Source organism: Actinia tenebrosa, unplaced genomic scaffold (genome assembly GCF_029948245.1).
Source record: "Actinia tenebrosa isolate PJP-AT-01 unplaced genomic scaffold, QUT_ActTen_1.0 PGA_scaffold0__85_contigs__length_37466705, whole genome shotgun sequence".
Classification (NCBI taxonomy): domain Eukaryota; kingdom Metazoa; phylum Cnidaria; class Anthozoa; order Actiniaria; family Actiniidae; genus Actinia; species Actinia tenebrosa.
This window is the reverse complement of record NW_028292569.1, coordinates 33,407,074-33,421,871: the sequence shown is the minus strand read 5'-3', so window position 1 is coordinate 33,421,871 and position 14,798 is coordinate 33,407,074.

Sequence of the window (14,798 nt, the reverse complement as noted above, 5' to 3'; positions counted from 1 at the left end):
AAGGGAATAATTGTTTTAGTATAATTTTAGACATGAATATCAGACAAAAGTCGAAATTCAGGATGAAAAAAAGTTTTAGTATTACTTCTGATCTGGGAAACTTTGGGAGACTTCATAATCATCGTTTCAGCGGTGATTGTCGTCTCACAATAACCTGTCGCTCGACCAATCACAGCTCAAGAAAATCTATATTCAAGTCTAAAATTATACCAACAAGCATTGTTCTGCAGATAGTGTGGAATAATAGTGTTGCAAATCAATCAATTCGGTTGTTTTTAACCAGCTATCGTATGTTTTTCGTTCAAGAAAAAGCTTTGTTCGCCTCCTATCGCGGGGTCCCATCGGCAAAACAACGAAGACTTTCATTCAATAATTTTAGATCTTTCTACAGATAATTTATTTATATATTGAATGAAATGTAAAATTACACCAGATATTCAACTGTTTATTAAGTTGTTCGAGCTAGCCATGATTATACGATAAGCTTATAAATTTGTGTTGTTGAGAGTTGTTTTTGTATAAAGACCTTGCCTTTTACTTTATAAAGCTAAAAAATGTTCAAAAACATTTACAAATTCTAATTTACTGACAAAGAAATTAGTCATTTTGTATTTTGCAATATTTTCTATTTTGTCTCAGTTGTTCGTGTCAAGTATAATACTGAATGTAAACATTGTTTTTCGAAAACGTTTGTCGTTCGTGATTTTCGTATCTTTCTCACACATGAAAACAGACTTGAAAACTGGTAAAATGGAATCTCAAAATTTAGTAAGCTTAGTTTTCAAGCTTCTCGAAAAGTAGTTAATTCTCATACGAAAGGAATAAAATTATTTCAATGAAGCAATAAAGAAATCTTTTTCTTTTAACTGATGACACATTTGGTTTTAAATGTTCAGGGCCTTCATTTCTCAAGTTTAGTTAGTTGATGATCTCCAGGCAATTTTCTCTGTCATGCTACCAAAGCATTCGTTTTTTTTTTTTTAGAGAGAGAGAGAGAGAGAGAGAGAGAGAGAGAGAGAGAGAGAGAGAGAGAGAGAGAGAGAGAGAGATAGAGAATGAATGAATGAATGAATGAATGCACCTTTATTTGAGGACGATAGTTTCATAAGTGTCATACACTTCTTTACATGAAAGTCGTACTTCATAAGAAAGAGATTTACATATAATATGTGATATATTTAAAAATGAATTAAATAATATGAACTATATATATAGCTATTAAAATGCGTATAAATGATAAATATAAAGTGACTAGGTACTATCCGACTGCCAATTAGACAAATTCTTATTAAAAACTAACCTAGAGGATGAAGTTCGGATATGTGAAGGAATAGAATTCCATAATTTAGCTCCTCTGTAAGAGAAACTTTTTTTAAGGAATTCAGTCCTTGGAATGGTTTGAATTTCTAATTTATCTTCGATATTTCTCAATTTAGATTTATAAGCATTTGAATCCTTACTTTTTGAGAAAAGATCTTGTAAATAAGATGGAGTATTGTCATGCAAAATATCATACATCATGAGAGAAAGGCGCTTTTCGCGTCTTATAGCCAAGCGGTCCCAATTCAATTGTTGCAAAATGTCTGCTGACCTTATGTCATAGCCCTGAAAGGTTATGATTCGGGCAGCTCTGTTCTGCAACTTTTGAAGTCAGTCTGCTTGGCCTTTGATTAAATTACTCCAAACAAGATCACAGTAATCAAATAACGGTTGAATAAGAGCCTTATACATAAGTATTAAGGTATCAAGAGGGACAAAATCTCTGGCTTGTTTTAAACCATTAATGGAAGAGCCAGTTTTCTTACATAAGTTTTCAATATGAACATCCCAAGTTAGGTTTTGATCTAAATACACACCAAGGTGTTTTGAAGAGGTTACCCTCTTTACCTCTTGATCCTTAATCATGATATGCGAAGAAATTCCCAAATTTGAAAGCTGAAAATTTGATCCAATTAACATATATTCAGATTTTACTACATTCAAACTCAGCTTATTAGCCAATAGCCAGTCACTGACACACAGTAAATCTAAATTCACATTATCATAGAGTTCAGTAGTTGACTTTGATGCGTAACTAATTAGGGTGTCATCAGCATAAAGACGAGGCTGACTAATTTCGAGACAATGAGGCAAGTCATTAATATAAATTATAAACAGTAACGGACCTAAGATCGAGCCCTGTGGAACACCGCTCGTTACAGTTACTGGATTTGAGGTATAGGTTTCAATGGTACAGCATTGACTTCTATCAGTTAAGTAAGAACGAAAGAAATCTAATGCTACTCCACCAACCCCATAGTGCTTAAGTTTAGAAATTAGGATGTCATGTGAAACAGTATCAAAGGCTTTCGCTAAATCTAAGGAAACTACAAGGTTAGTTAAGCCACTATCCATGTTAGTATACCAATCATTTGTAGCCTCTAATAAAGCAGTAACAGTAGAATGTAAGGGTCGAAAGCCAGATTGATACTTAGTTAAGAGATTGAATTTATTAAAATAGGCATATAATTGGTCATAAGCTGCCCTCTCACAAATTTTAGATAAAATAGGGAGAATAGATATTGGCCTATAATTATTTGGATCATTACGATCCTTGGCCTTATGTAGAGGGATCACTTTAGCTCTTTTCCAAAGTGAAGGGAAAATTCCCTTAGCAAATGACGTATTTATGATATTAGCTATGATAGGAGCAATTATGGGAGCAGCTTCTTTTAAAAGCCGACAAGATATGTTGTCCAGTCCTATGGCTTTATCTGTTGGCATATTGCTTAAAAACTTCAGAACTAAGTCACTAGAGATCTCCACAAAATTGAAATGAAATTCAACTGGTCTGAGGAAATCCTGGAAATCAATGATACCTCTCTCCATCTCTGCGACCAGTGTATTGCCAATTCTGGAAAAATGATTATTCATTAAGTCGGCAATTTCTGCTGGGTCATTAAAAGTGCAATTGTTAATTTTTAATTCAGTGATGGAATTACTTGTAGAATTGCTTCTACCAGTAAGGTTATTTATTGTTTTCCACAGTGCTTTAGGATTTCCATAATTGTCTTTAATTCTAGAGTGATAGTAAGAAACTTTAGATTTCTTAATTTCGTTAGTAACCATGTTTCTAAAGCTCTTATACTCACTCCAGGATTGTTGATCACCAGATCTAATTGCTTGTCTCTTTAAATAATTTCTATGAATAATTAGCTGTCTGATATCTCCAGTGAGCCAAGGAGAGTGGTTATTTCTAACCCTACGTGTTCTCAAGGGAGCATGAGCATTAGCAACTCGAAGAAAAACCTCTTCCCATTGCTCTACCATTTCACTAGGATCAGACAAATTGTCAATAAGAGACCAATCTATGGAACTCAGCTGAGTCCTAAACTTATTCGAATCAAAATTCTTAAAGCATCTATATGTAATATACTTATGACACTTAATATTTGAGGGAACCGCAAATTTCCTTATAGCATATATCAGGCTATGATCGCTCATGCCTAAGTGGCAAACACCAGATGCTACCATGCGGTCAGGCATATTTGTAAATATTACGTCAATTAAAGTACTGGAAGTTCGCGTTACCCTGGTGGGCTCTTTTATAATTTGAAAAAAGTGATAAACATCACAGATAAATTTGACGATTGATAAATTAGGATCAGATTTACACAAATAATTGCAATTTAAGTCACCAATCAGCATTAATTCCTTAGTTTCCTGGTCATAAGTTTGGATTATACATTCAAACGACTCGAAAAAATTTCTGTTACAATTTGGTGGTCTATAAAAAGCACATATGCCAAAAGGTTTACTATTTGGTTTTAAAATTTCAATGTTAATAATTTCATGCTGCTCATCACAATTAACTATATCATGCCTGATCCTGAATTTATTTCTAGAATGAATATACAAACCGACACCTCCACCAGATCTATTTCTGTCTTTTCTAACAAAGGTATAATTATCAATAGACAAGAAATGATCAGAAATAGAGTTGTCGAGTCTAGTTTCATTCAAGGCAAGTACATCCAGCACTTGATCTTCAAGAAGTAATTTAATTTCATCTAAATGCAGTGGCAAGCTGACAATATTCAAACTTGCAACCTTAAAACCCCTCACTTTGGGTATTAGATTATGATCAAGATTGCTGGAGGTACTATTATGTAAAATTCAATCGGAATAAAGATAATTCATAATGTTCTTAGCTAAAGCTGCATTGCCTTTTTCATTAAGATGAAGGCCGCTTTTGTTGAGTAAACTAGAGTTATTGATCTTACCATTATCTATAAAGCTCCAGCTGCGGTTACCTGTAAAGGCTTTTAGGATCTTGTTGGCCTCAGTTACTTTGCTTTTTAGACATTCATCGTCCGATCGTGTAACAATCCCAGATATGGTCACTCTTGCTTTAGAATTCTGGGATATATTTTCTGTTAGGTTGACAATACTTTCGGCAACTTGCCTTGGCGAGTGATTTCTCAGGTCGTTAGTGCCAATGTGTACAATTATCTCATCGGGATTTTTGTGAGCAGTTGGAATGACGTAGGACTCCATGTCCTCTACAGTTGCTCCCGGGAAGCATTTCATATGTACCTTCGTATTGCCACGAGACATCTTCCACCACTTGAGCCCCTTTAGAATAGAATCACCAACTATATACACAGACTTAGAGTTCTCTTTTGTCAAGTCCACGGTATCAGGCTGGGAATTAGCAGACTCCTTGGGGACTGTACCATTAACGTTATTAGTCATATTAGTGCTGTTCTGCTTTGGCTTTTGATTCTTTTTCTTTTTCTTCTTTTTATTTTTGTTTACATTTTTGGATTGGTGATCCAGTTCGGACATAGTTGTTGTTGCTTCCTCATGCTGTATGAAATTATTTTCTTCTGTTGCTGCGACAATATTCGAGTCACGAAATTGATTAAACGGCATGGGACCAGGACCAAAACCTGTGGGACCAAAACCTTGTGCCGGAAAAGGAAAACATTGAGGAAAAGGTTCAGGACGTTGTAAAATCCTTAACGCTGTGACTAAACTTGATTTTTCACACTCGAGTTCCTGCACTGTTCTCCTTAAGCCAGTTATGCTTTCTCTTAATTGACCCACTTCTTCAGTAAGGCGAGAATTTTCTTCTTGTAATTTACAATTCAAATCATGAACCTCGTTGTTGTTGTTGTCATCTTCTTTATCTTTCCTTTATTTTTTGAAAGTAAACGAATATCATCTTTAATCTTGTTTATGTCTTGTACGATTGACTCTAGGTCAGTTTTGAATTGTAAGCACTCACAGGGATTAGCAGACGAATCTATAGAAACATCTATGTTGCCATTTAATGTGTCATACGAAGAATTATCTTCGACATCTTTGGAAGCTTCTCTTTCCGCTTGACCGCCATCATTAGAAGTCGAGTCAGATTCAACTTTATCTTCTGCTTTAAGATCGTCAGAAAAAACCCTGTTGAGTCCTTGACTGCCGGATCCTTGAAGAAGGATTTTTCTTGTAGTCTGATATAGCTTTACAGTACAATCTGCTGCCTTAAAAGACTGCATTTTATGGTGTTTGTCCTCGTTGACTTCGGCTGCCAAAATCGATTCATCATCCAAAAGATCAAAAACTAATTTCTTCAAGGAATTAACATCTTTGGACCACAAAAAGTAGCTAGAATCACTATCGTAGGTTAAATACTTCTTAAAATTCGAATTATCCATAATTTGGAGTGTTATACTAACAGAAACTAGCAAATTTGCAAGAGCTTCGTGTTTTAGATGTGCACTCGTTGAACAGACAGACAGAGGGCGGCAAGTTGAGGCAAGTCATTAATATAAATTATAAACAGTAACGGACCTAAAATCGAGCCCTGTGGAACACCGCTCGTTACAGTTACTGGATTTGAGGTATAGGTTTCAATGGTACAGCATTGACTTCTATCAGTTAAGTAAGAACGAAAGAAATCTAATGCTACTCCACCAACCCCATAGTGCTTAAGTTTAGAAATTAGGATGTCATGTGAAACAGTATCAAAGGCTTTCGCTAAATCTAAGGAAACTACAAGGTTAGTTAAGCCACTATCCATGTTAGTATACCAATCATTTGTAGCCTCTAATAAAGCAGTAACAGTAGAATGTAAGGGTCGAAAGCCAGATTGATACTTAGTTAAGAGATTGAATTTATTAAAATAGGCATATAATTGGTCATAAGCTGCCCTCTCACAAATTTTAGATAAAATAGGGAGAATAGATATTGGCCTATAATTATTTGGATCATTACGATCCTTGGCCTTATGTAGAGGGATCACTTTAGCTCTTTTCCAAAGTGAAGGGGAAATTCCCTTAGCAAATGACAGAGAGACAGAGAGACAGAGAGACAGAGACAGAGAGAGAGAGAGAGAGAGAGAGAGAGAGAGAGAGAGAGAGAGAGAGAGAGAGAGAGAGAGAGAGAGAGAGAGAGAGAGAGATGTCTTTTATTTAATCTCGGGAAATTTCATCAATGTACAAATTGGTTTTCATGAAAACCGATTCGATAATTAATATATATCAAAAATTGATAATAACGTTAAGAATATATAGACAGATTATGAAAACAATTCTCATCTACCCCCCAAAAATATTATAGTAATTAAAGTGTTAAGGACCAACAGACGAAAGATTCCTCTTAAAAGATTTTAAATTATTGGACAGTCTGACACTTTGGGGTAATGAGTTCCACACTTTTGCACCGTCATAAGAGAGAGCTCTTTTTAAAAACTCAGTGCTGGGTTTCGGTAACTTTAAGCACTTCTCTCTACCACGAAGATCGTAGGTATTTTCTTGAAAATAAAAGAGTTCCCTTACAGATTTTGGTGCAAGTGCGTTTAAAGTCTTAAACATCATTATTGCTTTATGCTCTATTTCTTCTTCTTTGTAAGCTTTTCCAGCCTAAAGAAGTTAAAATATCACTAGATCTGACATCGTAGCTGCTTTTTGTTATTATTCTTGCAGCTCTATTTTGCATTTTTTGCAATCTTTCAGCAGACGTTACTGGTAAATTATCCCATACCACGTCACAATAATCAAACCAAGGTAAAACGAGAGCCTCATATATGGTAATAGCTGTCTCCAAGGGGATGTAATCGCGGACTCGTCTTATGCCACTCAATCCAGAAGATATTTTTTTACAAATGTAATCAATATGAGCAGCCCAAGACACCCGTTCGTCAATCACAACACCCAGAGTTTTTGTTGTAGAGACTCTAGTAATTGGTTTGCTATTTAAATATATGTGTGGTTCGGAGGTAATTTTCTTTAATTTATCGTCAGAAGCAATAAACATGTGCTCTGTTTTAGCTGAATTTAAGCTAAGTTTGTTAGCTTTCAACCAGTTATGAATATTGGAAATATCGGCGTTCACATCGTCAAATAGAGTCTTTTGTGATGTGCCACAAGTGGTGAGACTTGTGTCATCAGCATACATTCTAGCATTTGAAAATTTGACACTATTTGGCAGATCGTTTATGTAAATAATAAATAATAAATAATAATGGCCCAAGGATTGAGCCTGAGGGATGCCACAATCGAGTGTTCTAGAGCTAGATAAGGTATGGTTTATGTAGCATCTCTGACTACGATCTGTGAGGTAAGATTTGAACCAATTTATCAACTCTTCTGCAATCCCATAATAGTATAATTTTTGGAGAAGTATAGAGTGGTTTACTGTGTCAAAAGCTTTTTTTAAAATCTAGGAAAGTGACACAGTTCAATTTACCTTCATCCATATTGGTGAGCCACTCAGTTGTGGCTTTTAGGAGTGCAGTAGTAGTCGAATGAAGCGGTCTAAATCCCGACTGCTTTTGAGAAAGTAAATTATTTGAGTTTAGATACTCATATAACTGGTTAAAAACTATTCTCTCGAAAATCTTAGCAATAGTAGGTAAGACCGAAATGGGACGGTAATTATTCAAATCATCTTTGTCATTAGCTTTATGAATTGGCGTAACTTTCGCAAGTTTCAAGCCGTTAGGAAAAATCCCTTTATCAACTGATTGATTGAATAGCTTCACTAGCGATTGACTTATTACTGGTGAAGCAATCTTGATGAAATGAGATGGTATACCGTCAAGACCTGTTGCTTTTTTAACGTCAATAGAATTAATGATTTTCGTAAGTTCATCAACTGATGTGTGTCGTAAGGTGAATGTTGAGCCAATTCTAATTAAATAATCATTATAAGCAGTCGGTCCATCGGGAATTAAACAAGCTAATTTAGTCCCAATTTCAGAAAAATGACAATTGAATACCTCAGCTATTTCCTTCGAGTCACTCATCGATGTATCGCCTGTTTTGATAGATGTTACATAAGAGCCAGATTTAGTCCTTCGTGAGAGGACTTCATTAATAGCTTTCCAGACCTCCTTTGAGTTTTTTGAATTTTGTGCAAAATGATTTTCATAATATGACTCCTTGGCTCTTTTTATTTCGTTGTTGACGCGATTTCTAATAGACTTATAATCACTCCAGTTGTCCCTCGAATTTGTTTGAGTAGCTTTTTGTTTCATTTTATCTCTATCGTACATAGCTTTCCTCAAATCAGTTATCATCCAGGGAGACTTCTTGTTTCTTATTCGTTTTGTTTTGATCGGAGCGTGCGAGTCAAGAACAGAGAGAAATAACTCTTCCATCTGTCCACATGTCATCCGGCTTTCCTTATTATCCAAACAATCCCAAGGGAGTGTTGCTAAAGAGAGAGAGAGAGAGAGACGAGAGAGAGAGGAGAGAGAGAGAGAGAGAGAGAGAGAGAGAGAGAGATAGATAGAGATACTAGAGTAGCTAGTAGCGATAGAGAGAGAGAGAGAGAGAGAGTAGAAGAGAGAAGCTGAGAAGAGAGCGCAGAGAGAGAGAGAGAGAGAGAGAGAGAGAGCTGAGAAGAGAGAGAGATGTCTTTTATTTAATCTCGGGAAATTTTCATCATGTACCAAATTGGTTTTCCATGAAAACCGAGTTCATAGGTAATATATATAAAAAATTAATAATAACGTTAAGAATATATAGACAGATTTATGAAATACATTCTCATCTACCCCCAAAAATATTATAGTAATTAAAGTGTTAAGGACCAACAGACGAAAGATTCCTCTTAAAAGATTTTAAATTATTGGACAGTCTGACACTTTGGGGTAACGAGTTCCACACTTTTGCACCGTCATAAGAGAGAGCTCTTTTTAAAAACTCAGTGCTGGGTTTCGGTAACTTTAAGCACTTCTCTCTACCACGAAAATCGTAGGTATTTTCTTGAAAATAAAAGAGTTCCCTTACAGATTTTGGTGCAAGTGCATTTAAAGTCTTAAACATCATTATTGCTTTATGCTCCTTTCTTCTTCTTTGTAAGCTTTTCCAGCCTAAAGAAGTTAAAATATCACTAGATCTGACATCGTAGCTGCTTTTTGTTATTATTCTTGCAGCTCTATTTTGCATTTTTTGCAATCTTTCAGCAGACGTTACTGGTAAAAGTCTGACACTTTGGGGTAACGAGTTCCACACTTTTGCACCGTCATAAGAGAGAGCTCTTTTTAAAAACTCAGTGCTGGGTTTCGGTAACTTTAAAGCACTTCTCTCTACCACGAAAATCGTAGGTATTTTCTTGAAAATAAAAGAGTTCCCTTACAGATTTTGGTGCAAGTGCATTTAAAGTCTTAAACATCATTATTGCTTTATGCTCCTTTCTTCTTCTTTGTAAGCTTTTCCAGCCTAAAGAAGTTAAAATATCACTAGATCTGACATCGTAGCTGCTTTTTGTTATTATTCTTGCAGCTCTATTTTGCATTTTTTGCAATCTTTCAGCAGACGTTACTGGTAAATTATCCCATACCACGTCACAATAATCAAACCAAGGTAAAACGAGAGCCTCATATATGGTAATAGCTGTCTCCAAGGGGATGTAATCGCGGACTCGTCTTATGCCACTCAATCCAGAAGATATTTTTTTACAAATGTAATCAATATGAGCAGCCCAAGACACCCGTTCGTCAATCACAACACCCAGAGTTTTTGTTGTAGAGACTCTAGTAATTGGTTTGCTATTTAAATATATGTGTGGTTCGGAGGTAATTTTCTTTAATTTATCGTCAGAAGCAATAAACATGTGCTCTGTTTTAGCTGAATTTAAGCTAAGTTTGTTAGCTTTCAACCAGTTATGAATATTGGAAATATCGGCGTTCACATCGTCAAATAGAGTCTTTTGTGATGTGCCACAAGTGGTGAGACTTGTGTCATCAGCATACATTCTAGCATTTGAAAATTTGACACTATTTGGCAGATCGTTTATGTAAATAATAAATAATAAATAATAATGGCCCAAGGATTGAGCCTGAGGGATGCCACAATCGAGTGTTCTAGAGCTAGATAAGGTATGGTTTATGTAGCATCTCTGACTACGATCTGTGAGGTAAGATTTGAACCACTTTATCGACTCTTCTGCAATCCCATAATAGTATAATTTGTGGAGAAGTATGGAGTGATTTACTGTGTCAAAAGCTTTTTTTAAAATCTAGGAAAGTGACACAGTTCAATTTACCTTCATCCATATTGGTGAGCCACTCAGTTGTGGCTTTTAGGAGTGCAGTAGTAGTCGAATGAAGCGGTCTAAATCCCGACTGCTTTTGAGAAAGTAAATTATTTGAGTTTAGATACTCATATAACTGGTTAAAAACTATTCTCTCGAAAATCTTAGCAATAGTAGGTAAGACCGAAATGGGACGGTAATTATTCAAATCATCTTTGTCATTAGCTTTATGAATTGGCGTAACTTTCGCAGAGAGAGAGAGAGAGAGAGAGACAGACAGAGAGAGACAGAATGAATGCACCTTTATTTGAGGACGATAGTTTCATAAGTGTCATACACTTCTTTACATGAAAGTCGTACTTCATAAGAAAGAGATTTACATATAATATGTGATATATTTAAAAATGAATTAAATAATATGAACTATATATATAGCTATTAAAATGCGTATAAATGATAAATATAAAGTGACTAGGTACTATAAGACTGCCAATTAGACAAATTCTTATTAAAAACTGACCTAGAGGATGAAGTTTGGATATGTAAAGGAATAGAATTCCATAATTTAGCTCCTCTATAAGAGAAACTTTTTTTAAGGAATTCAGTCTTTGGAATGGTTTGAATTTCTAATTTATCTTCGATATTTCTCAATTTTGATTTATAAGCATTTGAATCCTTACTTTTTGAGAAAAGATCCTGTAAATAAGATGGAGTATTTTCATGCAAAATATCATGCATCATGAGAGAAAGGCGCTTTTCGCGTTTTATAGCTAAGCGGTCCCAATTCAATTGTTGCAAGATGTCTGCTGACCTTATGTCATAGCCCTGAAAGGTTATGATTCGGGCAGCTCTGTTCTGCAACTTTTGAAGTCAGTCTGCTTGGCCTTTGATTAAATTACTCCAAACAAGATCACAGTAATCAAATAACGGTTGAATAAGAGCCTTATACATAAGTACTAAGGTATCAAGAGGGACAAAATCTCTGGCTTGTTTTAAACCATTAATGGAAGAGCCAGTTTTCTTACATAAGTTTTTGATATGAACATCCCAAGTTAGGTTTTGATCTAAATACACACCAAGGTGTTTTGAAGAGGTTACCCTCTTTACCTCTAGATCCTTAATCATGATATGCGAAGAAATTCCCAAATTTGAAAGCTGAAAATTTGATCCAATTAACATATATTCAGATTTTGAGAGAGACAGAGAGAGACAGAGAGAGACAGAGAGAGACAGAGACATTGCTGAACGGAGCACGAAAAAGCTGTTTTATTTGTTCCAGGAGAAACTCTTAGACAAAGAGAATTAGTATCACGACTTGAATCGTTCAAATATCGTAATTAGCGGAAAACCTAGCACTTAATATATGTATTAATATATATAAATACTCATGTAGTGTATCTATATGTACACTATATATGGATATACATATTTATTAGTTCGGCGACAAAGAAATGTCCCCCCCCCCCCCCCCCCCCCTCAAAAAAAAAAAAGAAAACCCACCCCGAGTTAACTGTCAAACATCGCAATTAGCAGATGTCGTAATAGGAGAAGCACCATATCTTAATATATTCGTGAATAAATATATAAATAACACATTAAGTGTACTTATGTACTATGGATAACATAGTTATTAGGTTGGCAACAATAAAATATTTCCCCTCCCCCGTTATCTAAAATTGACTCTTGCCCCAAACCCAACTGATATCCCCGTACTTCCCGCGACACAGTTCAGAAAAGGTAACCGGCATATCGGCTTCATTACTATCCATAGATGAGCATACTGTAAAAAGAACATCGATTGCTAGAAAATATGACGATATTCATAAGGAAACTACATATCAGGTAAAAGTATATCAGGAGAAGCACAATCTAAATCTAAAATGTCAAAAATCATAATTACCAGGAGTTGTAGTAGGAGAAGCCGTTTATCTTAATACATGTATGTGTATCTAGGTATTATATATGGATTACTTATTTATTAAGTTGGCAACATAATGTTAACACACGGCAGCAGGCAGTGGGGGGTTAGGAAGGGTTTGGAGACAGGGCAGGCGGTTTAAAGTCCTTATGCCGAGAAGACTTGAAAGTCTAACCATTTGCAGATATTATTACAAAGGCAGCACCTTCTCCTCAGTTATTTTAAGACCCTGATTGTTGGTCCGGCCGAGGCTTGAACCACGACCTCCCGCACAACAGACCGACGCTCTTGCCAACTGAGCTAACCGTCGCTACGCGACACCGCCACAATACGGAATATATTTTGTCCCAACTAGCCGTCAATATTTTGTGGTATTGCCGTCTCAAAATCGTAATTAGTTTATAATATTAGGCAAAATATCGTTAGAAAATATGAGTGAGCTTTACGAGGTCGATAACAAGCGCAGATTATAAAAGGCTTGGTTTTAGGATTTTGAATTTCAAGACAGAGCAATACGAGATCTTTTGTAATAATTGTACGACGTGAAAAGGAGATATTATTCTTAATGTATATACAAATGCCACCTCCATTCCTATTCCTGTCATTCCTAATGATTATATAGTTTTCTAAGTGAACTACAGAGTCAGATATCTTTTCATCAAGTCTTGTTTCATTTATAGCAAGGATATCAGCATTTAATGTTAGAGATATCGCTCTGAGTTCGTCAATATGTTTGGTTAAGCTAGTAATATTAAGTGAAGCAAGTTTAAGGCCTCTTACCTTAGGAATCAGAGTATCAGATATGTCAGGAGAAAACGAATTGACCTGTCTGTCAGTAATAATCTATTCATTATTAATAAGAGAAATAAAATTTGTAGCCAAGGTAGATGTGCCTTTTTTGTTTGGGTGGATTCCAGATTTGTTTAAACACGATAAGTCAAAGTTGGAATGGGTGTAGAAGTTCCAAGTCCTATTTTTAGCAAATTTTGCAATGTTCTTGTTTACTTCCTTTCCTTTATCATTAAGCGAATCATTGCGGCAAAGAATTGATGAAACTGTTAGGTGGCTGTTGGGGCAGTCGGATGAGATTTTGTCAGCAAGGTTGACAATATTCTCCGCAATTTCCGAAGCAGAAGTTTGCGTCGAGCGTAGATCGTTGGTACCTACATGTAGGTAAATCTGGTCGGGCTCCTTGGAAATAGTTGGTAAAATGTAGGGTTCCATGTCGTTGGTTGTGGACCCAGAGAAAGATTTAACAATCACGTTAGTATCCGGTGTCTTTTTCCTCAGTTCCCAACCTTGAATGTGTTTAATAGTGGAGTCTCCGATGATAACAGATGTTAGTGGCTTCTTCGATGATGTTTCACTAGATTTTACTGGATTCGGGGTCTTTTTGTTTCTTTTGGCGTTTTTCTGTCTAGTTTTAGGATGTGTAGAAGGTAACGTGTTCAAAGGAGGATTCGATGAAAAGTCAGGTTCTTGGTTGTCAAAATGTGGTAAATGAGAATAATCAAAAGTAGGCATCGGGGCTTGCCAAGGCATAGTTGGAGGTTTCATCGTCTTTTGAATTGAGCAGAGAGCAGTTATTAAACTGTCACGATCATTCTCGGCTTTGTCTAGTCGTGATTTTAATTGAGGTAGTTCGAGTTTAAGTTGATCCACTTGGGATTTACAGCTACACCGAATTTGCATGTCAGCTCCTTTCGTAGTTGAGTTGATAATAAAACTCTTTAAATCACCAAATTCATTTCGAAGGCTTTGGAGTTCGGAAGATAAGATGGTTTTAAATTCTTCCGTCAGAGAATTGAAATTCGGTTTTTCAGGTGTTGAGCATTCAGATTCAGAGTCATCTGAGTCTTTGGGGTCTTCATCGGTATCTTCGTTGATCTTAGTCAAGGTTGGGCAGCTGATAGATGATATAGTCGAAGTCTCGGTGTCAGTGTCTTTGAGAAGCTCATGGAGACTTTGAAGCAGCGAAGAACAAGCACTCCCTTGTACTAAGATTCTTTTAGTAGAAGTATAGAATTTGATAACAATATCTTTAGCTTTGAAGGAAAGCATATTGTGTTTCTTGTCTTCTGTAACCACGCTGTCGTCCAAGTCTTCTTGTAAGATTTCTTGTATAAGTTTTTTTAGGCAAACAACATCACTTGACCACATAAAATTATTAGAGGATGGACAATAAGTCATGAACTTTAGATTTTCCATGATAGGATAATATAATAAAATGTATAAACTACTTTGAATGAATTTTTTACGGAGCGAAATGACACACGTCTGTATAGTACAGAGACATGCGCAGAGCAAGTGAGAGAGAGCAAGTGAGAGAGAGAGAGAGAGAGAGAGAGAGAGAGAGAGAGAGAGA